The 26,529-nt window shown below is 37.2% G+C and overlaps 1 protein-coding gene and 1 long non-coding RNA gene across 3 annotated transcripts in view; both read right to left on the bottom strand.

The window, feature by feature from the left end:
* Positions 1-26,529, bottom strand: part of LOC121960495 (rho guanine nucleotide exchange factor 4-like) — a 160,407-nt gene that overhangs the window by 36,664 nt on the left and 97,214 nt on the right. The gene's annotated exons all lie outside the window — the stretch shown is intronic.
* LOC148185966 (uncharacterized) lies at positions 2,839-5,690 on the bottom strand. The gene is made up of 6 exons (XR_015775400.1): positions 5,464-5,690; positions 4,768-4,921; positions 3,743-4,108; positions 3,411-3,590; positions 3,169-3,257; positions 2,839-3,045 (listed from the first exon to the last, which is right to left on the bottom strand). It is a non-coding gene; the product is annotated as an uncharacterized LOC148185966 (long non-coding RNA).

Raw genomic sequence — 26,529 nt, forward strand, 5'->3', positions numbered from 1 at the left:
ATGACGGAACTCTGCATGTGACCAGAAAAAAGGAGAAGAGCAGAATTGCTTGCTGACCGTTGTGGAGAAATTTCTTGTGTGAACAGCCAGGTAACTGTTGACGGATGGCTGCACAGCAACTGATGTATCAGGGGTTTCGCTATCCAGAGTGAATATGTCAATATGTCAAGTCTCTTTTTTGGTTACCATCCCCGGTCAAACAGGCAAAGGGACTTGAGGAGTACTGTTGTCAGATTTTGCACCCAGATCCACCTGAATGTGCCAGGTGGCACCCATATGGGGTTGGGAGTATTGTCATGACCTTAACTTCTGGGTTGCTGACAGCTTCTCTTCATCTTCCTTCCCTTTCCTGTGCATGTGTGTATGTGTGTTAAATTACAGGGGTGGACTCATGTGCAAGGGAGACGGATCACCATCTTTCAGCCATCACGATCATTTGCTCTGCTTTTCTACAATTCTACAATTTTATTTAGCAGACGCTTTTATCCAAAGCGACGTACAACACAAGCAAGAATTTAGACGTAAGGAAAATACCCTTAGTAAGTGCAAAAAGTGCTTCAGGTGTGATTGCTTTAAATATCTGGTTCCTGCCTTAACACTGCCAGATCATAGACTCTGTTTCCACAGTCACTTACCTATCAAGCTACTCTGGTACATTTTGGTACAGCATGTTTGCCAAGTATAATTCCTGTTTTCCACTGCTGCAGTTCCAGTTCCTTTTCTTCCCGCCCTCACTCCCTCCTGTTTTGTCCATGCTGTCTGTTGGGTCTGTCTTGAAACCTGCTGTCAGGGAATCCAACAAATCCCAGACTTTCATGCGGGAATACAACATGTTCTCATCCCGACTCGTCACATTTTACTGCTCTGTCAGTGACCCTTTGTGTCTTCTTATGATATTTCAGATATCCCTCTGAGTCAGATATTTATGTCACAGGGATGCCATAACTTTGATATCAACAAATGTGCATGATGGGATGACACAACATGAGCACATGGCAACCAATGCAGAGTATCATGATGTTTAGGATTGTGCAACAAAGTCACAGATAAAAGCTGCCTGTCATGAGTATAAAAAAATCCCTCATATCCACACTGGAAGTAAACTCCGGACTCCAGCATGAAAGTCAGTTGCTTGTGTGACCAATCCACCATACCGCCTACCCATCCAATAAGCCTAAAAGTCCACTCACGCTCCTTATATTACATCTTCACTGGCAGCATTATTCCTGACACCGTCCACCTGCATTTCATGTACACACAACTGGTTCTATCTGGCCGTGTCCTCAAGAGATGCTGCTCATGCGAGCTGCATGTGGATGTGCCTGGTGCCATCTGCTGGTGTGTAGTAACAACTCCACCGGCTCTGTCAGGTTGCATTTTTAGTTGACACCATCTACCCGCATTCCAGTTGAACATGGAAGGTGGCTCTTGGCATCACACTCGGACACTGAAAGCACTGACAGAGAAGACATATTTGACAAGTTTGGAGTTAGAACAGCCTGGGGGGTTCGCTCCCCGTCTCAATGTGACGGGTTTTTTCTACACCTTAGCATGTGCCTGTTTTGCCTGTTTTGCCTGAACCTATCCATCCAGGCCAGGGTGTGCTTTTGTTGGCGTACCGGTATTGGTCTGCAGTATCCCACCATGTGCTTTTGTTGACAGTTTGTTTGTCATCATAGTAGCATTGTGGAACATCAACAGCAGATGCAAAAGGATACTTAGAGCATGATATGTGGATGCAAAAGTCCACAGCAAAGCAGCTATACCGGGGACTTGAACTTGAGGATGAGAACATGTTGTCTTTCCCCAAACCAACATTATTTTACTTTTGCGTATGTCACCAACATAATATTATGGACAATATATGGGGGAAAAGCAAAAGAAACAAGGGACCATTAAACTATAAATTCTTATGCCTCAGAAGCCCTACTCAGGAAAATGTCACACATTTGTTCTTATTTTTTAATTTATATTCTTGTTTCTTGTTCCTATTATTCTTATTTCTTCTATTCTATTTGGGAACTTTCATCCAATAGGTACTGCAGAGAGTGGTGTGACAATGATAATGCGGGTTGTTCCGCCCACCTGCACAGGTTTGTGGGTAGCAAGTTTGGGTGTTCTTCATCCGTGCATGCCGAGAAGGGTCTGACAGCAGCCCTGAGCCAAGCCACAGTTGCTACAAACCACGCCCCTACAAACCACGCCCCCTTCAAACTACGCCCACATGACACAATGGTAGCTGTGGAGTTCCACAGCAAAGTAAACCGAAGGGAAATAAAGCAATATTGCAATTTAACGGTTGATTCACAAAATTAAATGCCTTCCAATGCAAACAATGCGCTTGAAACAATAAATTGATTTTTAAAACAAACAAACAAACAAACAAACAAACAAAAACAAACAAAAAAACAGACAGTAATGTAATTAAATAGGACTGCAAATGAAAATTAGCTTTCTGCTAAATCTGGTGCATGCATCTTTTCTTTTTTTGACTAATGTACACAAATTAATATTTACAATAATAATAATTAGCAGTTATTTCAATTAAAATAGGTTGTTTACACCAGCCGTTTTTCTAAGAGCCACAGTGTCACAGCTTGGCCTACATGCCATAAATAACACTCAAAGGTGATGATTTCTTATGGGTTAACAGAAAAGATCGCTGGCCCTTTGACACAAATAAAATGTATTTATTTAGAACTAAGTAGGCTACAATATTTTTGAATTAAGTATATAATTCACAAGACTAGTAAAATAAATGACCATACACAAATCTTTAAAATATGTACCTTAAAACGCAAAAGTTTTAAAGTTTTATTTTAGAAAAAAATCAGACAAATGAAACAGCCAGCAACAGTTGTTTTATTGCCAATAAAGTACCATACAGGGTTACACAGGTGCATTTAATGTCCGGCCAGCTACAGCCTCTTCAAAAAGTCCTCGGACTCCAGAGCTCTTTGTAGTTTTTCAGCGTAGTTTTTTATTTTCTTTTGTGCCTCCTTGCTCATGTTTTTTGCCATGTAATGAGCCAACAGCTGTTTCTCACTGATGAGGCAGAATGGAAGAAAATAGCAATTAGTAACAGGAAATTCACACTGAGAGGTTGTCATAAACAATGTACAAACAAAACATATAGGTATTAGCACACTCCTTATGTTTGTAGCATACTTCAAGTCATACTGCAGTCCACATTTATAGATTTCTGTGGCTCTGTGGAGGGAAACTGCATGGACAGCTGCAAGGGCATGGACTGTTGCCTGTGTGAGGAGGTGAACAAAAGGATATCTTTCATTTAGACATTAAAGTAGTCTGTCATGTAGCAGTTAACAAGATATTAACTATAAGTTAAAGACTGACAATAGTAATAATACAAAATATGTTAACATGATAAATTAAAAAAAAAAAAAAACCTCTGGCAGAAACACATCCATAAAAAATGCCACTTGATTGTGACATGTGGTTGCCTGTGCTTCAACCAGGCTTGTCAAGAAGCCCAGCACTCTGTCCAGCTGCTCATTCTCCTCAAAGAAAATTCTGACTCTGCCCTTTGATGATACCCAGGAGGATGCAACCTTTCCTGCCATGACTGCCTGTAAATATTAATATATATTTTTGGGAGGTTGCTCAAAGTAAATATACAAACACTAGGCTAACAGAAAATGGTTTACTTAAATCATTCATTTATCATGTTTTTACCAAAATTATCTGGAGTATGTGAGTCAAATTTCATTTTCAAACTCACTTCAAGATGTTGTAGCAGACCTTTATCTTGAGTGATGAAAGTTAAAAGAAGCTCACTGGTGACTCTTCATTCTTGTTCATGGACCCACTGGTGCTGCTGGCATCAGTGGTGAACCCGCTGGTGTCGGTGATGGATCCTCCGACATCAGTGGTGAACCCGCCGGTGCTACTGGTGTCAGTGGTGGACCCATCGTTGCCACGGCCGTTAGTGGTGGAGCTGCAGTCATTGCCACTGGTGTACCTGCCGTTAGGCAAGTTTTGAAGTGATCGAAGAACAGCTCCTTTCTTACAATAACCTTCAGACAGTAGCTGCAATGGTAATGGCTGCTGGGCACACAATGAAGGTGACATTTGTAGACATTATATCCTGAAAGAACGGCAGAAAAAATTATGGAAGATATAACAGGTGCATTTTAAGAAAATATTTTGTAAATACGTAATATATAAAAAATAATTTTTTATAAGATTTATAGAAAAGTAGGTCTACACATTGTCCAAGAACTTAACTGTTCTTTTATTGTTACTGTTGATCATGGCTTGCAATAGACAGTCTGGAGGCTGCACTGCCCCACAGTTGAGTTCTACCTTTTTTGTTCATCATCAGATGCCTGTGCAGTGATGAGAGTACTTGATGAGCTTGGGGACATATGATACCAATTAAAAGTATTATCATGCTGCATAGTAATCTCTAATTATCATACAGTGTAACAATTAGGGATGGGATGGGAAACTGAGAACCACTTAGAGTTGAAAATCAACAACAAATTGAATTTGGAACCAATATCATCTGATGCTGATCAACAAAGGCAGAACTCAAGTTCAGGGCAGTGCAGCCTCCAGACTGTAGGCTATATAGCAAGAAAAAAGATTAACAGTGACAATAATAGAACAGTTAAGTTTCCCCACATAGAATAGCCTACTGACCATAAATCAATAACATAATCGACAAAGAATCAGATCAATAAGGGAAATCGATAATGGCATTGGTATTAACAAAATTTTATCAATATCTGTGGTTGAACTTACCTCCATATTTAACAACGGACTTCTGGTGGCCTTGTAAATGGGGAATTAGGGCATGGTATGGCCCTACCTTGTGGCACATTGGGCACTGAAAAGTGTTCACTCCCAATTTAATAAGCTCCGGGCATGTGCCCTCCCGAAATGTTGTGATGTTGGTCTATAGGAGAATAAAATACTATTAAAAAAAACTCATAGGCCTACTTCCTTACTTTATACATTTTATTCTGAAAAGAAATAAAAGGAACTGTAAACCACACTTCAATCAAACTTCATCAACACACATATCACTGAAACTATTCTTTGAATATATTTTTGCTAAAGAAAAAAAAAGTTTGATATGCTGAGTTAAATGAAAATAAAAATATTCTGAGTCTACGTGCCCTGTTCCCCCACTGCTTCTGTTATCATCCCTTGCTCACTCATTACTCTGATTTTCGTGTAGCCTCGCAGACATTTTCAGTGTATTGAGCTTGAAGAAATAGCTTTTTATTTGAAAAAAAGTAATTAATGCTCTTTCTGCCAAGCAAAATATGTCTAAAACGTTAACGTTAAATTAAACGTCAATATCTTCCCAAACGACCTACGTGCTGCTGGCAACTGCCGTCGGTTGACGAATGTACGGTTAAAATGAGCGCGTAAAACAAGTGTTAATTTAATGACATTAAGTGTTAATTTAGAAATAATATAAATGTGTCTCACCTGAACCGGCATTGACATCGCATCTTGACATCGCGTCTTGCCTACATTTACTGATGAATTGTATTGTCTTCTTCTTCTTCTTCCTGGTTTGTTGCTTGTCTGCGCGCCACCGTACCAACAGCAGGCGTGGTTTGTGGGGGGCGTGGTTTGTAAGGGGCGTGGTTTGCTGCGGCTTCAGGGGCAGAGCGGGCTGCAGTCAGGTATTATTGTGCATGCCAGGCCCCCAGGAAGTGCGCCACCCTCTGAAGCAAAATTTACATAGTGGCCAAAAGTAGAACTACAGTGTCATGTGATGCACACTGGCCTACAAAGACATTTCCCCATTTGCTTAACACTGGGAAAGAGACCTCCTTAAATTACAGGAAAAAAAATTTTGAGACATGTTGACTTTTCAGAATGCATTTTTAATAGCCATTATTAAAAGCATTAAGTCCTAAAAATGCCCTATTATCCGAATCAAGATTTGGAATTCAGTATTTCTCCAGACATAAAATGAACGCACACAGGACCTGTGGGACTCCACTGCATGAGCACACATGTAACTCTTAGACTCCCTGACACAGCACAGGCTTCGTGCCGGCCATAGTAATGGATATTTTTGAATCATAATTCAGCATTTTGACCATTTTACAACATCTCCATACGCTGTTGCCTGTAAAGCCTGTAATAGGGACGGCTTACCGTGTCTGTGTCAGAGACTGTATATACAGTCTACGGTCTGTATTCAAACTACCGGTAATCAGTGTGCAGTGCAGAGCACTAGTGTCAGATATTAAACGGTACTGAACATAGTATTCACTTAAATTTGTGCTGTGTATTAATACACGAGGTAATATTATAAGGTACCACCTTTTTATTATATTTTTGTATGCACAACACATTTTGATTCTGTTAATTTAATTTCTCCGGTCGTGATTATGATATGATTCCCTAATAAGTTGTATGTATATTTGTGTGTGTGTGTGTGTGTGTGTGTGTAGAGAGAGATAAATACACCATTATCTGATTATCATGTAAATATTAAAACAGACAGCACCGCTGTCATTATATTGCCAATTAGCTGCTCTTGCTAATAAGCTAAGCTACTACGAGAGGAATGCTCGTGAACAAGAGCTGTTCGCTTCGAGCACTCAACCCGGGTAAAATGTGAGTGAGCCAGTGAGTCGGAGTCAATGCTTGGGTAAACTCTGCCGCGCTCGACAGCGTTCAGCTGTTGTTAATCACTTCTTTGCATGCTCTATGGGCCAGTAGATCCGGGTATTTTACACTTTTCTAAACCCGGAACAAGAGTTTTCTCTGCTTCATGCCTCACTGAGCAGCTCTCATAGGAATGAACAAGGCCCCGCCCCCACAGCTGTGTCCAGATTTATAATAGATCCATGGTGCATGCAGAGAGAATGAAAGCATTGGTATCTTATAGACAGAAGTGGAAAAAAGACATAGAAACTGAAGAAAACCAGAAAGAAAGATTGAGACAGAGTCTTCAGAAGATAACTGTCTCTTAAGTGGTCGCTTGTAAAAGTGACTACACGTGAGTCAATTCAGCTCAGTAGCTGCAGTTTGCCATTTAGCTTGTTAGCGCTAGCTTGAAATGCTATGCTAATTGGCTTGCTCTTATCTGCTCATGTTGGTTTGATAGTGCGGAGGTTTCAGAGCATTTCCCCTTGTACTGTTTAAGGAGCAAGAGCCCCGTGGCCTTACTGGGCACCACTATATTTATTCTGGTTCTCAACCCACTTATGGAGATAGGTGAGCATGATTAATGTTTTTCTATGAGAAAGTCCTTCTGCCCGGCACTTTATTAAATGTTTTGTTGTACTATCATTTATTTTTGTACTTGTGGAGAAAGTTGTTTATTACGTCAGCTAAATTGTTACATTTATAATTTGCGCTGTTAAAGGGCGTGTGCACAAAAAACAAATTAAGATGCAGATAAAAGGAATTTCCTGTAATTCATATTATTTTCATTTAAAAAAGTTGATGTTAATATAGATTTCATGATGTTAAAAGCAAGTAAAATATACTGTTTAATGTGGTAACTCCGGTTATTTTTCTGACCATGTCTGTTGACAGGTCAGGTTTTATGTGTTGGATTATTTCTTCGTGTGGACCTGTCCAGTGTGATAGATGACAAGCCTTCCCACCTGGATCTAGAGAGAGACCAAGACATCCTGTAGGTAGTGGACAGGTTTTGCTGCACTCCCCGGTGTGGTAGGACCAGTATCTGCAGACACCTTCGCGCTCAGCCCCCTATACAGTTTCCCCTTTTTCTTCAACCGCCACACATATACTTACCCATCTTCCATGGAACTTTGAATCCTCCACACTTACCCCCTTTTTTGGACATCCCGGGAACCTCTGACTTACACTTTTGGACTTTATCTTGCACTGTGGACTCATTCTGACTTACTACCTCTTCATCCCCTGGAACTGTACTTTGGTGGCTAATGTATGGGACATTCTCCTTAAGTTAATAGTGTTTGTTTTATAAACTGAAAATATGTTTATTCTGGTTGTTGTGAACTGTAAATTGGATCAGAAACACTTGAATTTGACATGACACACATAAGGTGAAAAGAATAGAAATGATGTTGGCCATTGTAATACCTGATAATTACCTTTGATGGTAATATTGTTATAATACGAACACTGTAAAGCATGTTTTTATTTTTCTACTAAAAGCCAGGCATATTTTTACATTCATGTTCTTGCCTCCTGAGACTCAATTAAACACTCCACTGTGCTCCAGCAGCCGAACCTACTGGTCCATCTAACTCCTAATTGAAGTTATACTCTCCATACCCTCTAAGTGTTACACGTAGCCATACCTATCTTCACAGTGCTGTAAGTATTAGTGCTAAGGAAAGGTCTGGAAACACCAATTATCATACTGCATTGAGGGATAAAAGCTCTGGTTTCCTTTAAAAAAAAAAAAAACAAACAAACAAAAAAACAATAATAATTACCTTGGGTAGTGCTAAGCCCAGGGTGCATTTTGGTGAAACATTTGCATATGAGGAGGTGAGCAATGACCTATTGTCTGCAAAAGAAAGTACCACAAAAAACAGTAACAGATAGGGCTGGATATTGCTTAAAAATAAATGACAATACATTACCAATTCCAGTACCTTTAAAGTGACAATGACACCAATAAAGTACTTCATCTGTTACCCATCAAGTGAACAGACAGTCTTGTAGTTTAGCAATACTTTTAAATTTTTTGGTGCCATCTCAGCATGCTGAAATGCCAGCTTCGTCAAATACACAATGCTTGACTTCACCATACCACACACTGTGACAAGGTGTGACAGACAGTGTCAGTGTGGGATTGTTTAGACTAAAGGTCGACAGATAGTGAATTTCTAAAGGAGGACATAATAATGACTCTCTGGAGTCATACCCACTGATCAAGCTCTTTTTTGGTCATTCAAACAAAACTCTCTCTTCCTCAGCTCCAGACAGTGATGCATGCCCCAGCATAACTATAGTTATAGCCTAAAACAATATTTTGTAAAGCATCTTATTGGCTACCATTAATCTGCTTGACCAATGCATTGATCAACCTCTAGTTGTTTAACAGCTCAGAGATTAGTGTTAGCCCTGCTGCTGTGTTAGTTGCAGCTTTCTGGGCAGATTTGCTGAGAGGACAGCAGCTTTGGAAATGGCAGCAACAGAAAGTTCACTAATCTAGACGGTCCGGGATCAGACCCCTGGTGCAAAAAAAAAAAAAAAAAAATTCAGGTATGATGTCAGGCACAGATGCTGAGCTCCAGCTCCCTCTCTGTCAGTGACACATTTTTTGTTTTTGCTAAATGTAGGCTCAAATGTCTATCTCTGCAAGTGCTGGTGCTGTTCTCTGTGGTTGATGCTGGATGGGGGTGGCTTGCGGCTGCAGGTCATCATCAGGATGAGGTAATCAACTCAATCAGTCTTTAAACGTTTTCTTTAACAACTTATAGCCAGCTAGCACACTTGAAGCAACACGCCACAACTTCCCAGAGCCAAACAGAAATAGCACCAAGAATACAAACATTTGATGAGAAGAAGAGTGGACATCAGATGAACTAGCTACCTGCTAAGCCATTGTACATATGTTGGAAAATAAACTGGATGACCTCCAGGGCGCATCAGTTTCCAACAGAATATTGCGAACTGTAACATTCTTTGATTCACTAAAACTTGGCTAAATTCTGGACAGCACCATTCAACCAGGTGACTATTTTATAATGTGGTGATCCAACAGAGCAGAGAACTCTAAAGAAAGAAGGACCGTGTTTTATGGTGAATAAGGACTGGTGTGTGGACAGTTTAATCATTCCACAACTAGAAATCATTGACTACTAGAACCATCCCGAAACATGGACAATTATGAAGCAGCAGTCAACAATGTAGGAAGACACAAAAAAGGACTAAATTACACACTGATTGAACGATCCGAATCTTTTCCAAAACTTGCCATATTCAGTGTGTTTTACTGTAGCAAAGACTATTGCATAAACACAGATAGCATAAGGGAGAGAGAATGCCGGCCTAAACAGTCAGCAAATGGTAGGTTTGTAGCTACAATGTACACACAATGATGAGAACATTATCTTATCTTCTGCCCTCATTATCTTGTTCCTCTGGGGCCAGTTGCACCAACAGGGCTTAGGCTACACCTGGTCTACAACTAAGTCAGTCGTATGACTAAAGACCTTTTCTTACCAAGATCAGGTGTAAATCTTACACCAGGTCAAAAATCAAAGTCAAAATCTGTACGTTCCAGTCTACTTTTCATTTAGCTAACTTATAAACATGGACACGTGTCTCATTCTTAGGCCCATTTCACACAGCACGTGTCAGCAGTGCGTGACTTCAGCCTTTCCAAACTGCAGCGTGTTTCATGCTTGTGGTGTTCAGACATGCTGCATCACAGATATGAGTACTGTATTTCCATATTTGTAAGCACGAATTCCACTCATTTATGAAGTTGTGTAAGCCCCTGCATTGCTGACAACACGGTCCTGTAAATGTTTCAAAATAAAATGCCTTGTATCAGCGACTGATGGGATTCTATCCACAGAGACACTGGCAGAGGGCTTTTGTTTTGAAAGGAAAGCAGGGAAGTTAGAGTAAAACAGATGTCTTTGTATTTTCTCATCTCTGTGAAAGGGAGAGACTTTTAAACTGCAGTAAAAAGTGGTATAGAGTCAATATAATCATCAAAACACCATTTTCACGTCTATTTCTGCTGACAAACGTGCACGTCACATGAAAAATATCGGCGAGCCACCGTTTCTCTGAATGTGCTGCAGCTGACACGCTGCTGAGATGCACCTGACAAGTGCTGCTCAGGCGGGCAGTGTGCATGCTCTGACTTGATAACCTGGGCGCCAAAAAAAAAAACAACACGTGCGGCGTTGCTCACACACTGCTGTGTGAAATGGGCCTCATCCTTGGCCTGTTGCAGAACAACCAAACGTGAACGTGCAAGTGCAGCGGTGTGTGTGTGTGTGTTAGCTACATCTTTGTAGGGGGTGACCATATGAACTACTGGTCCCCACAGCATAGGTCCCCATAGTTTTTCCCCTATTTGCTCTGAAATAAAGGGATAAAACCAAAGTTCAAATGCCCTAAATAATGTGTCCTGATCATATGCACATGCGCGCGCACACACACATCCCTACACACACACACCCCTACACACACACACACACACACACACACACACACACACACACACACACGCATACATGCGAACATGAATAATAGGGGACTATCTAAGTGTACTATCCAAGAGGGAACCTTTATTAGCAGTCATTTTAAAAATACAAAACTAGAATTGAAAATTTACTTTTGAGGTCTTCTTTCACAATATTACTTGCAAATGTGATTTTTTACAATTTTTAAAGAAATTGCCAAGAGGGGACCTGAAGCCTTGAGCGGCATCTGCCTATCAAAGGGGACATCCATACTGCAGTCAAACTGGTTTATCCTGGTTCTCTCACCCATAGAGTGCTTCTTTTTCACTAAAACTTCATTTGTATCTTTAAAAATGGGTATGTAAACTTTATTGCTTAAAATATATCAACATTTTTTGTGATAATAAATATTACAGAAATAATACTTGCCAAAGCAAAGTATATCTTTTAAAGAAGGCTCCCATAATCCTGTGAATTCAGTTTTATCTTACTATTTACTGTTAATAACTTTATTGTTGTCTTTGTTTTATATATGTATATATATATATATATATATATATATATATATATATATATATGTATATTTAGACCAGACCAATTGTAACTACCAATGTATCACCAAAAATTCAGAAAAATAAATCTATAAACGAGTAACATTATACATAAAATGATCAGCAATATAATTACTTATTTTAATAAATAATATATTTATTTTAATTAGTTAATCACTATAAAATGATTTAACACAAGTCTGTGACTAATCCTTAAAAGCTGTTTGCTTCCAAAAGAAAGAAATCAAACTGTGACATGACAGATGAGCTCAGGTCCAGAGAAGTCAGTGGCTTTGGATTTTGTTGAATCTGGCTTTCACTTAGCATAGTAGAGTCTTAAATTGCATTTATAGATGCAGTGATGAACTGTGTTCACTGTCAGTGGTTTTCAGTGTCCCCAAGCTCATTTTGTGATATCATGTTGGTATTTAATGCAGTGCAGCTTTATGGGTCAAAGGTCATGGCCATTCATTTTTGGTTTTTAGCCTTGTCCCTTTTATGCAGAGATTTCTCAAGGTTCTCTAAATCTTTTCATGCTATTATGGCAGATAGTTAATGGATTTGAACAGCAAATATCTTGTTTTGTAATGTATTCCTTTGTGTTCACAAGGTTTTTCAGTGATGGATGAAACACTGTGTTTGTTAGTGTATTTTAGCATTATTCTAATCTAGACCCCATTCAAAGATGTTTTGTTTTTTAATGACTACAGTCTGTAACACATACTACACACACTGGCATACAGCATTGTCACAGTGCACAGAGAGTGTGCGTGAAGTGAAAGGCACATAATAAATGTTACGATAAGTTCACATGACACCTAGCTTTACAGGACTTTACATTCCAGTATTGTAAACTGAAACTTTTCTTTAGCACTTAAAGTTTAACTGGTATGTTAGTGTTTTTGATGGGCATTGAAATGGTGATGAGCCACCAACAACTCATCTCAAACCATCACAACAGGATACACATCTATGAATGGGCCTTCATAAGTCGACTTCTGTTTGTACTCTTGAACTTTGCACTCCAAAAAGAAAAAAAATGTCCACACTCCATTTCCTTTTGTAAGAAAAACTAAAAAGGAGTTTTAAATTAAAAATTATGTAACATCAAACTTTGACTTGACCTTTAAAATTGTTCAATTTCCAAAATACTTACCTGACCAGTTTTCACAAGTAGTGAATGTCAATCAAGTTTTCAATATACTTGTGTTCTCAGTCTGTACTTAAAAAGAAATGCAACTTGTTTGTTGGTGCACATTACAGAAGAAGGTCCACCCCTTGAGTAGGATATAATGACATGAGTCCACTGTTGGCTGGTACATAATGTCACAAGTTCCTTCTAGATAGCACGGAGTGACATTCACACTCAACCATGTAAAGCACATAAACATATTTAATAATACTTGTGAAAAAAATCTCATCTGAATAATGTTACATTTCTTCTTCAAATATGATTTGTTAGTATGTTTGTGTAACAGAATATAAAGGCTCAACTTTAGTGGCTGGCTTAACCTTTTTATGGCTTGATACTGTATTAATGGGAAATTATGCCCATTTCTAAAATACATACATATTATTTCTATGATCTAAGGCAGTCTAAAAACATTAGTCAAACATGGGTAACTCGCCCCATATCCAAAAACTGGAGTGCTTGTGATGTCATGTGATATAAAGTGTAGAGTTGCTTCCATTGATATGAAATTGTGAAAGATTTTCTAGATGACACTGAGAACAGCCAGAACAATGTTATAAGTATATGGGAACATTTTCTGTTACAGAACTGACAACACCAATATAATAAAGTTCATTTTGGGTTTAAGGGATAACAAACATTCTGTTGGTCCCCAAAATTAGGCTCTCGATGAGCAGAAGGAGCAGCTCCAGACTTTATACTTCATGACATTACAAGTCTGAGACTTCTTTCTAGTGTCTAGATCAGAGATATCACACATACTGGCTGATCCCTTGGCCATGGAAAAAACATACTGGAATTCCTACTTTAGATGTTCACCCTTTACAATGAAGGGTTTCCCAGAAAGGACCAAAACGATATAAAGGTCAGCAACAGTATTTGCTGATTAATCATAAAAATAGATTTATTATCAGACTTTTACTGGAAATTCCCATTAAGAGTTATTACAAGCACAGGATCTCTTTTACAATGTATGTGCGTGCTTTCAATTTATATGCATAAGAATGCATTTTCTTTGTTGATCAACATTACAGAAAAAAGGGCCACACATATAGAATAAAAGTTAATGTGGTCCCAAGTTGGCTGGTACATAATGACACAAGTTCCTTTTGATAGGACAGAGTGATATCACACTCCACCATAGATTAATGAAAAAGAAATAGAAAGGTGCATTTTTGTAAAGAGAAAATATCTAATACAAAATGTATCTATTCAGTAAAGCTTCTCATTGTTTAGTAAATTGGCACCAGAAATGTTGCCAGTGTAGCTTTTAAAATAAAGGCTATAATGTGAACACAATTATAACTTGTCTTAATATTCACTGTGACGTGACAGATGAGCTCAGGTCCGCGGAAGTTGGCAGTGTTTCTGGATTTTGCTGATATCTGGCTTTCACTTTGCATAGTTAAGTCTTAATTTGCATTTATAGATACAGTGATAAACTGTGTCCACTGTCAGTGGTTTTAGTGTCCCTGAGCTCATTTTGTGATATCCTTCAGTCATGTTGGTATTTAATGCAGTGCAGCTTTATGGGTCAAAGGTCATGGCCATTCATTTTGGTTTTTAGCCTTGTCTCTTTTATGTATTTCTCAAGGCTCCTTTTTCATGCTTATTATGATAGGTAATGGATTTGAACACCAAATATCTTGTTTTGTAATGTGTTCCATTGTGTTCAAAATGAATAGTTTTTTAGTGATGGATGAAACACCTGTGTTTGTAAGTGTATTTTAGCATTATCTAATCTAGACCCCATTCAAAGATGTTTGTTTTTTAAACTACAGTCTATAACATATACTACACACACTGGCATGCAGCATTGTCACAGTGCACAAAGAGTGTGCATGAAGTGAAAGGCACATAATAAATAATTATAATGTATAAGTTCTACAATGACACTCAGCTTTACAGGACTTTAAATTCCAGTATTGTGGAACTAAAACCTTTCTTTAGCACTTTAAAGTTTAACTGGTATGTTAGTGTTTTTGATGGGCATTGAAATGGTGATGAGCCACCAACACCTCATCTCAAAACCATCACAGCAGGATACACATCTATGAATGGGCCTTCACTAGTTATCTTCTGTTGACCCCATTCAAAGAGGTTTGTGCAACCCAGAACTAAGTTTTTATTATTGTTATATCTATTTTTGGTTGTTTTTGATAACTATAGTTGGTAACACACATAGAGTTGTAAATTAGTTGGCAAAATACAGGGCTGGTATACAGCATTGTCACTGGCAGAGAGTGTGTGCATGAAGGCATGTGAGATTGCTAAAATAAGTTTACATTGACACTCAGCTTTACAGGTCTTTACATTCCAGTGTTGTCAACTGAAACAACTCTTAGCACTTAAAGTTTAACTAATGTTAATGTGTTTCTGATGGCCATTGTTAAAAAAATTCAGACAAACAGAGCCACTGAGAGCCAAGATGCCCTACTGCTTTAGAGAGCCACTTAATAAATAATTACCTTTCAATTATTTCAGTGATATTACATACATGTGGTTATTATGTCACTTCCCAGCAGATGTTCCTTCATGTGAAAAACATGTTTAACTCCTTTTTTTGAATAGCTTGTAGTCAATTGTGCAATTGACGACAAATGTGGAATTCTGCTTGTATTTCTACTCTTTACAGTTTAACATTATCTTACCCAACATCCACTTGTTTAACACAGGAAAGAGGAAAAGCCATGTTTCAGTCTGATACAACATCTAGGATATGAGAAGTAAGCAACCCTGAAGCCCAATGTGTAATGTCCTCACGACCATAACGACCATCGTCAGCTAGAAGAAACCATCCCCGCACTGCAGGGAATCAAGGCCTGACAGATTTTCACAGGCTGACTTGCAGAGAATCAAACCCCTCACCCACTGCAGGTCACTCACTTCTTAGTGGCAGCAGTCTCCACTGTTCAACACTCAAAGTTAGGATCTGAGAATCATATGGGTGCTGGTCACTCCACCTCTTCAGTGTAGAAGAAATTACATATTTTTGTCCACTTCATCAACTGAAGGCCAAGTAAATATAAAAATATATCTATAAAACTGTGTGTGAATGTAATAAAGACAGATTGCTTTCTAAAGAATGCACAAAGCCATTGAATCAAATGTACATAGATCATACAGAGATGAATAACATTTTTTTTTCACACATATGAATACTCAGCCTCTTTTAGGGATGCATCTTACTCCATAAATGTAGTAATTTTACGTGTCGGTATCATCTTTCTGAAGCTGGCATTACTGTATTATAGGCATCATTAATAATTTGTTAACTGACTGTTAATTATACTTTTGTCAATACTCCTTGATAACCAATGAAGAAATGATAACTAATTAACTTTACCCATTATAAGTAATGTTATAGATTGTTATTTATTAGTCAAATACCAAGACTTATACAGTCTTGTATAAATACATAAACTAAGTATTAATGGTTTCCAACTAATTTGTAAACCTTTGTAAAACAAAAAAGTAAATTATACAATATAAATATCTCTTGGATAGATAGACCAAATATTTATAACACTTTGTTAACTATTAATAGTTGGTTTGAAAACTGTTTATAAACATTGTTTTGGATGGTTTCTATAAAGTTGCAACTGCTAATGGTAATAAACTGTTAAACTGTTAACAAATACCATGTAGCAGATCTTGAAATACTATTTGGAAGACCATTATAAAGTTGCAGTTGCAATTTAAATCTTTTGAGTCACTTAATAAATAATGTCTTTCTAAGCACTTTGTAAGGTATACATACATGTTTGCCCTTCATTAAATTTTTAATAGGTTACAAAAGTTGCAAAACAACAATAACCCACTACATTTATCTTTGGCTCAAAGTTGCATGTCAACATTGACTTTCTGTTCATATATGTGTTTAAAATGATAATCACACAATCAGGACAAAACATGTACTCTTTATGTAGCTCACCTATAAAACATTTAAAAGGGCCAAATTAGTTTTACTCCATACAATCAATAACCATTGACAACATTTTAACTATCTAAATAATGTTTGTAGATGCTTTACAGAGTATCTAATTCTGTAGTATTGTTTTACCTCTTTAGTTAAAACAGAACCTTTTATTATAATTAGAATAATGAAAATGTAAACTTGAGGCAATAACCTGTAACATCAAAATGTTATGTCATGAAATAACAGATTTAATCATTAGGTAACTGAATATGTTCAACTAGTTAAATATCCATAATAGTACAAGTTTTGAAAAAAAAAAAACAGTATTTAAAATGGGAATTAAAGTGGAGAATTGTATGCCCTACTCATCTGTATAATTTCAGGGTGTTCTTCCCAATAATCCAGGGATGTTGTACTAACCAAGATAAGCAGTGTGTGCTACTTGTTAAACCCAGGATGGGGGAATAAGCCACGTTTCAGTCAGTCTAAATCAGATACAGCATCTTGATATGAGAAGTTAGCAACCCTTAGCTCAATGTGTCATGTGCTAACCACCATCGTCAGCTAGAAGAAACCATCCCCGCACTGCAGGGAATCAAGGCCTGACAGATTTTCACAGACTGACTTGCACAGAGTCAAACCCCTCACTCACTGCAGGTCACTCACTTCTCAGTGGCAGCAGTCTCCACTGTTCAACATTCAAAGTTAGGATCTGAGAATCATATGGTGCTGGTCACTCCACCTCTTCAGTGTAGAGGAAATTACATATTTTTGTCAGCTTCATCAACTGAAGGCTCATAAATCTAACAATATATCTATAACACCATGTGATTTAAGCTTACTTAATAATGCAGAGCACCACTGAATCAAATGTTTAACATCTTAGAGAGATGAACAACAATTTTTTCACAAACAAATGAATATTTAACCTCCTTTAGGGATGCATTTAAGCTCCATAAATGTGCTGGTAATTTTACATGTCAGTGTCATCTTTCCTAAGCTGGCTGTTAACAGACTGTTAATTTCACTTTTGTCAATACTACTTGATAACTAATAAATAAATTGCAACTACTGATGGTACGCTGATACACTGATACACTACTGATGGTATATTGTTAAACTGTTAAAAAATACCATGTAGTGGATCTTGACATATTATTTGGGAGGCCATTTTAAAGTTGCATTTGCTGTTTTAAATCTTACAGTCACTTAAAAAATGCTTTGTTTCTCAGCGCTGTGTTAAGCATGCATACACGTTTGCCCCCATTAAATGTTTTATAGGTTAGAAAACTATTTATTTTCATATATAAGTTCAAACTGATTTATGACCAAACCTTTTAAATTTATATCACTGCAGCTCAAATGAAAAGGGTTCAGGAGGTGAAAATGGACTACATAAATTCAACATTACAGATCAATAACAAAACCTATGTTACAAAACTACAATAATCCACCATGTTTTTCTTTGGCTCAATGTTGCATTCTGACATTTTATTTCTGTTTCCTGAATATGTTTAACATGATGATCAGACGATCACTCTTACTCTTTAGTTTTGTTTTTACTCTATAGTTGAAACCAAACCTTTATTATGATTAGAACAATTAAATGTTAACTTGGCACAATAAACTATGTAACATCACAATGGTTTGCCATGAAATTATGTAATTATTAGGTGATTAAATATGTTCAAATATTTAACTATCCAGTAAAAAGTACTACTTTTGTATCAGTATTCAAGCTAGTGGAATTTGAGTGGAGAATTATATGCCCAATCTGTAAACTTTTAGGATGTTCTTCCCAATAATCCAGAGATGTTGTACCAGGTAAAATAAGCACTGTGTGCCACTTGCTTAACCCAGGACAGGGGACAGACCCATGTCTCAGGCAGTCAGAGTTGGATGTAACATTCTAGCTAATATAAATTAGCATCTTGAAGCTTAATGTGGAATGGCCTATTGACCATCGTCAACAACAAAGAAACCAACCCCACACTGCAGAGAATCAAGGCCTGGCACAGAGCTGCACACGCTGACCCTCACCCTCCAAGTCACTCATTTCTCAGAGGCAACCTTAAAGGCACATGGTGCTGGACACTCCATTCAGTCAATGTGGGAGGATTGTTTAATGCTTACATCATAAACTAAAACCCTTTAAGGAATTTGAAATTCTTCATATAAACCAAAACTGTGTTGAATAATAATAAGTCCCTCTGGTCACTGCAGCATGCACACAGAGAGATGGCAAATCATTTAATCCAATACAAAATGAGTAGTCAGCCTCTGTTAAAGACACAATCCATAAATGTGCTGGTAATTTTGCATGCCAGTACACCCATTTAAAAATCCTCAGTTCCCTCTCCTACAACAGAAGACTTCAAAGGTCGTACACAGTGGTAACAATCCAATCCAAATCTTCAGTTATTTTTTATTTTACTTGAAAGTGAATCCTATTTTGATCCTAGTTCTGCAGTTTTTGTATTGTTGGCTGTTTTATATTTCTTTAGTTGTTTTAGTAGTTGTAGTTGTTTTGGTTTTCTTGAGATCTAGTAATGTGTATATACAATTTTATCTGTCTAATGCAGATTTAAGATTAATTTAAAACATTGGAGAAAAATATAAAACAAACAAAACAAAACAAAACAAGAAGTGTCATTTTGAACAGGGCAAGAGGGGACAAAGTGTGGACTGACTTTCCTTTTTAGAATTTAAAGTTAAAGTACAGCCAAAAGTACAGCCAAACCTATAGAATTTGAAATAGTTCATCTCAGCAGTTGAACAGAGGTTTCAGAGGTTAATCATTCCTCTAACTGACTTATCCCTGTAACTGAGACAAACTGATTGCTCACAAAACCTCCCATATTATAAATACCATTAAAGATTGTTTCTAGTCATTTATATCATGATGGGTTGTCAATGTGCCAACACAAGGTAAAAAGGAGCACACTCTTAAACAGCAACTCAAAACTTATTCAGGTGCACGATTCAAAAAGCAATGTACGAAAAAACTAAAATGATATTTCTATCTCCAATTTCTAAAAAATAAATAATTTATTATTACATTTTGTAAGATTATTTTCTTTTAACAATAATGCATCTAACTTTTTTTTTCCTATTCTTTGTCATTTATCCATGTTGAAATGGAATGTCACGCCATACTATATATCTAAGATGGAACTTGTGTCATTATATACCAGCCAACAGTGGACTCATGTCACTTTATACAACTCAAGTGTGGACCTCTTTTCTGTAATGTGGAGCACAAATAAAATGGATTCCTCAGATGGGCACACATACATTGGATTTCAACCATAACAATAAATGCCAAATTCAGCTGATTCTGTGAATTCTGGGAGACCCTGCAATTTTGTCAAATCACTGCAACTATACAGAATTCTTAACTATTTAAACCGGTTAAATCTGATTTTCACTGTATGTCGTTCACACAACTAATCCACTCAGTTCCACAGTTGCCCTCTAAGTCTTTCTGAGTGGCTCTGATGTTTTACAAAGAAGACTTTGACCAGCAAAGCTATTTTTAAATTATTTGCTTCATTTTATGCAAATATTGGTCTGAAAGGCATCATTCAATGATGATGAAACTTTATTCTTTTTTAAAAAAAAATAACATTTTGTTTTAATATTCTTTTCCCAATAGAAAAAAAACTTTAAATCTTCAAAAATAAAACCTAAAACTTGCATGGCATTTTTTTGCTTGTAAAAACTGTTAAATGGAAGTTTTGAGTACGTCCATCCATATTCTCAAGTGATGCCACGCTAAGATGTATGCAGATGTGCTCGCGGTTGTCTGGCTGTTCTACTGACGATAATAATGCTCATTGGCTCTGTCCGGCTATGTTCTCATCTCACATCATCCTGCCATGATCCAGATTGATGCAGGTATGCCAAAAGCACTGACAGAGGGAATGTATTTGAAAAAGTTAACAATGAGAATGGACTGGGGTAGCTCCTTTTAAACACAGTGTCAAGCTATAAAATGGTAAAGACATCCACAACGGCTGAGCCTTTATATTCAGTTACAAAAATACATACTTACAGATCCTTTTAGAAGCAAAAAAAAAATTACATGATTTAGTTTAGATATATTTACAAGTAACTTGTGTCATTATGTACCAGCCAACTGTGGACCCCTGTTGCTTTATACTACACAAGTGTGGACCTCTTGCCTGTAGAGTAGATCAGCAAATAAAATGCATTCCTGTGATTATAGAGAAAAAAACATATGTACATTGTAAGATTGACAGAAATCTAGTGTTCTAGTGCATCTAAAAACTCAAAGGAGTTTTGGAGGATTGAGCTAATCTCAAGGTTAAGTTAAATTCTGATAATAAACTAATTTAAGCAATTCATTAAAATTAGTAAAGATCTTGCTGGTATTTTCTCTCACATTTTCTTCCTACCCTTATTATTATTATTATTATTATTGTTGTTATTTATTTCTCCTTTCTTTAGATTTAAAAATATTTCCTTGCCCTCTGGGGAAGCCGTATTGTAAAACAGTGTCAAGCTAGATGGTTTTAAGCCATCCACTAAACTGAGCCTTTATAGTTTGTTATAAAATATTAGTTATAATTATAATAATCACAGTCATTGTAATCATAGTTGAGAATAATTTTTTGAATTATTTAGGTGAGATTCTTTTTGTGTAAGTCTTATCTATCTCATTTTATTTATTCTTTACATGGTGGAGTGTGAACGTCACTCCATGCTATCCAAGAGGAACTAATTGTCATTATGTACCAGCCAACAGTGGACCCATGTTGCATTATCCTATGTTTGGACATGTTTTCTATAATGTGCACCCACAAACAAATTACATTTCTATGCGTACAGACTGAGAGTGTATATTGAAGTATATTGAAAACTGATTGACATTCAGTGCTCGTGAAAACTGGTCAGGTCAGTATCGCTAGGGGACTGAACAACTTTAAAGGTCTAGTCAAGGTCTGATGTTACATCATTTTACATAATTAAACCTAAAAAGAAAAAATCTTACTGCTGATCATTTTATGTAAAGGTTTATTCTGCTTGGATTATAGTTTTCTTGCTTTTTTTAAGGCTCTAAAATACTGATTTCTCTCCTGCCTTCTGGGTAGCCCTTTATTTTAATACAGTATAGAGCTTAAAACTTATGAAATCACCTAAAGCCAAGCCTTGAATTTTAATGCAAAGACTAATAACAAATCACTTTTCAGGAGACTGGTGTCTTTATTAACCCTATCATGCTATTTGTATCATATTTGATACATTACATTCTGTGGCCTTCATGTCACCCACATTACTAAAAAGCCTGTTTAACGGCCCATCTGCAGTCTGAAAGGCTGCTGGGGAGAGGAGTGTTAAAAGCGACGTGTGTGAATGGGTCGTTCAAATACCAGCTCCAACCAGGAGGGAGAGCTCTGAATATGGATATAAACACTCACACACACTTTGGTCCCCTCTTGGCAAAATCTGAAAAATTTCACCAGAGGCCATAACACATGATTTTATGATGATTTAGAGCATGTCCAAGTGGGGACTTAAAAAATGTCCCCTGTTAGTTTTGCCGTTCCCTGTTGGTGACTGTGTAACGATGAGTATGTTCCCTGTTATATATATGCGCGAGTGCACACACACACACACGCACACACACACACCCCCCTACACAGAGGCCCATACACACCTGCACCTGCACTCCCTCAAGCAATGAAAACACTGGCCATCTTGCAGCACATCAAAGATGCCACCTAGGTGGGCACCAAAACAAGGGTGTACTAAAGCAAATTGTGGGAAAGTCTGTTTTTTTTATTTAGTAGATTTTGAGACCATTAGTGAGTTTATACAAGAAAAACAAACAAACAAACAAACAAATCTCCTTAGCATTTGAAAAATAATTAATTTTTGATTGTGTTCTTCTCATTAAAAACAGTAGCATTATGTAAAGAAACTGATGTTAAAGAGGTTAAAATTCTGAAAATGAATGGATTTCTGGATATTTATGATCAGGTCTGAAGTTGTTAAAAGTTACAAAGAAAAAAATGGAAAAACATATAACTGTATAGTATTCTTAAATCATCTCTCAGAAGGGTTCCATTTAGCAATTTGGGTGTCTGAGAGTGAGTTTTTCTGATTATCTGACCCTGCACAAAAAAGAAAAGCATATAAATGATTGTTATTGCTAATCCTTGACATATCTCAGTATGCAATAATCTCCTCAGCATCTATGATGTGGGAAATAATTTAGTTTTATATGCATTTTTTTTTTTTGATTTTCTCACCAAATCATGGTATTGTGTAAACAAAGTGGATTTAAAGGAAAATGAAAAATTATTGAATAATATGAATAATTATTTGGTATTTATGAAAAGTCTAAAGTTGGTTGAAGATTAAACCAAAGAAATGGTAAAAATATATTTTTGTGTAATATTTTAAAGCAGTTTTTTCCCATTTTGGGACCTAGGGGTCTGAAAGGGTGTTTTTCTGATTGAATTCTGAATTTATACAAAAACTAACAATTCATAGCGGTCAATGTTGTTGCTAAATATTGACATATCCCATACTATGATAAACCACTGCCCAAAAAAATCTCCTTAGCATTTAGCATAAGAAAAATTATTCTTTTTTTTTTTCATTAAAACGCAGTGGTATTGTGTAAATAAAATGGCATTTAAAGGGTTAAAATAGTGAAAATTAATATTTGGCATTTATGATCAGGCCTGAAATTGTTTAAAAGATTTACCCCTAATAAATTGGAAAATAATATAACTGTACAGTATTTTTAAAGCAGTTTTAGGAAAGGTCCCATTTTCGGACCTAGGGGTTTCAGAGTAAAATTTTTTAAGGGGGCACAGATGGTTAGAGCAAATTATTTTTCTCTTATCTTAGTACCAGTGCTCTGGACCATTCGTACAATTTTCTCAAGAAAACAATTATTAATTGTTAATTATTGTTAAGAAACAAATAAGAACAAATCCTGGACACAAGCAAAAATGACAGAAAATTTGTTTGTATATTATTTCTTGCATGAGGTCCACTGTCTGTCCATTTGTTGTAAGCTACAGCCATGTAAGTGAATACTTGCCTCCTGGTCACTTACAGTCAATGCAGAGGAGTAAATTCATTCACTCCGAGTGGCAAAGCATCTTCTTCCAGTCTGCATCTTGTCAAGTTCAACTTTAATGAACTTTGAAAACTGCAACCTTACCCGATAGCAAGGGACCTTTTTAAATAATATGTACATATATATTCTTACTCTGTGCACTCAATAAGTACTCCTGCAAAGTTTCATCGGATACATAGGCTGGCGCACTTGACAATTTTGTCCTTACCCCCATGCCTATGTTAGTGAATAAGAGTTTTATTCTAAATTTAGAGGTACATGCTCACTACTTGCAATCAGCATACTGCCACACCTGCATTTCTCTATACAGAAAAATACTTTTGTCCAGAGGAGTGTCATGGAGAAAGCAGTGCAGCTGTGTCTTTGTACATGTAAAGGCCATGGTGCATCGACACTTCATTTTTATAGTCCAATTTTTTACTTATGACAATAATTGATGGAGATGAAAGGACATCAAATAAGTGCATGCACTAATGAATTTACGGTAATGGTAAAAAATGATTGTCTATTGAAGACTTTTCCATGAATGCCATTTTAGAATGTTCTGCATTCAGTTTGTGGGTTTGTTTTCTTAGCCAGCCCAGCTTTTAACATTTGTGCATAAACATCATCTGAGGCAGCTGCACATTTGTTCAAAGAGTACCAACAAATCCCAGGTTTTGCACACAGTTTAAACCTAGATTTGTGCATATGCATTGTTTGTGAATGAGGCCCAGTAATTGTTGTCATGTTTAATCGGTCAATATTGTATGACATTTGACATGAAAAGTACAAACTTCCCACAGGAGAGATGCTTCTTAGTTGGCAGTGAGTCTAGAGACAGACATGGAACTTAGAGAAAATGGAAAATCGGCCCAGAACATCATATTTTATGGTAATAATGAGTACGCCAGCTAATATTACCCACCGAGCTAGCTTTCTGTGTCCGCCACAGCCAGCACTGCCCATATTACGTACAAATATTGCCTGCAGTCGTTCATGTGTGACTATGCCCTTATTCTCAGCAGAAAACCTTTCAATTCTTCACTTTGCTTAATCCAACATGTTAAAAGCAGTGCTCCAGGTGCATGGTAAATTGACTTGCAGTGGTTTCTAGTCTTCCAGCCACTCAAAGCGCTTTGCTAAGTGCATCATCAAGAGATCTACAGACATTCACACATTGGGGTCTGAGGCTACCTTACATAGTGTCACCTGCTACTCAGTATAAACCACATGCACTCACACACTTATGGAGCAACCATTAATTTTAGGGTTCAATTTCTTGCCCCAGAATACTTCAACATGTTGACTGGAGGAAGGTAAACGGTAGAAGGTAGATTTATTTGTCATTTTTTAAACAAAGTTTAAAAAAACAAAATGACATTTGTCCTTGATGTGTCCTCTCAGATAGTCTCCACCATGCTTTGCTGTGCTGCATGGGGACGATCCAGGCGTGTAGAGAAAGGGGGTACACGTGCACATTTTCTCCACTGACACGCAGATGAGGAAAATGTTGTTGAGTGATGCCAGCTTACACTCACCACAGATTACATTATCATTTTCAAAACTGCATTAGAACATTTTACCCAAACAAAGAGCACACCATTGGGAAGCCTTAATAAAAATAAGGAACAGGGAAAGGCTTGCAGAAGACAGGGAGCTGATACTCAGGATGAGGGTGCTGTCTTAGTGCAGGGAGTCTCCAGGCTTCATTGAATCCCGTGTAGCTCTTTTGCTGAAAGAGAGAGGGGGGGGAAGGACAGGAGAGCAGGTTAGACATACCTTTATAGGCCTGGGAGGGAAACCACTTTAGGAGATGAGGCGTGTTTGTTCCTCAACTTCAGTTATGGAACTTTGTTAGTTGTGCAAAGTTTGTTCTTATCATAGTGAATTACTCGCTTGGAATTTAGCTTTTGCTGTGCCAACCTCAGCACTTGTCTATAGTGTTTTATATGAAAGGCCTACAAATATTGATCCTTTTTTAATCATTTATCAGACTATGATCCTTTACCAGCCTGCCCGTCCCTGTGACCAAGCTTTTTCCTTTGTTTAAAAAGGTCTAGGCTACTTCATTGTTCTGTGCTGTCACAATGTGAATATAGAGAGTGATTTTAATACAAAGTGTAAACCGCCGCATGTGAATGCATGAATTAGCCAGATCTGTGCTCCAGAGGAGAGCCTTCATTAGGCTGTGTATTATTGCCCTCTACTGGATTTATATGTTAATGAATTGAATTAAACTAGAGCCTTCTGCGTTTTCATAACCAGCCTCGAAATAGTTCCTCCAGCACAAAGTGCTCCTATTGTAAGTTACCAATATAAAATAACAAGATTACATATATAACATCATAAAAAATAATATAATTCAGTAGTGTAACAGTAGTGTTTAGAATAATTCCCCATTAAGCCTAGTACCTTTCATTTTTTAAATGACTTACCCTGTGATCTCATTCAGGTCTTTCAGCTTCCCTCCCTTTGCCATCAATGGGAAATCAGCTGAGCTGAAACATAATAAAGACAAACGGAGTCAACAGAATCACAAAGCTAAAAACATTCACCCTTAAATTATATTTCTGTTTACAGTAATGTTTTTTTTACATTGTTTATTAGTCTCAGATATGCACTCT

Source organism: Plectropomus leopardus, chromosome 21 (assembly GCF_026936395.1).
Source record: "Plectropomus leopardus strain MGB_pleo_1.0 chromosome 21, ASM2693639v1, whole genome shotgun sequence".
Taxonomy (NCBI): domain Eukaryota; kingdom Metazoa; phylum Chordata; class Actinopteri; order Perciformes; family Serranidae; genus Plectropomus; species Plectropomus leopardus.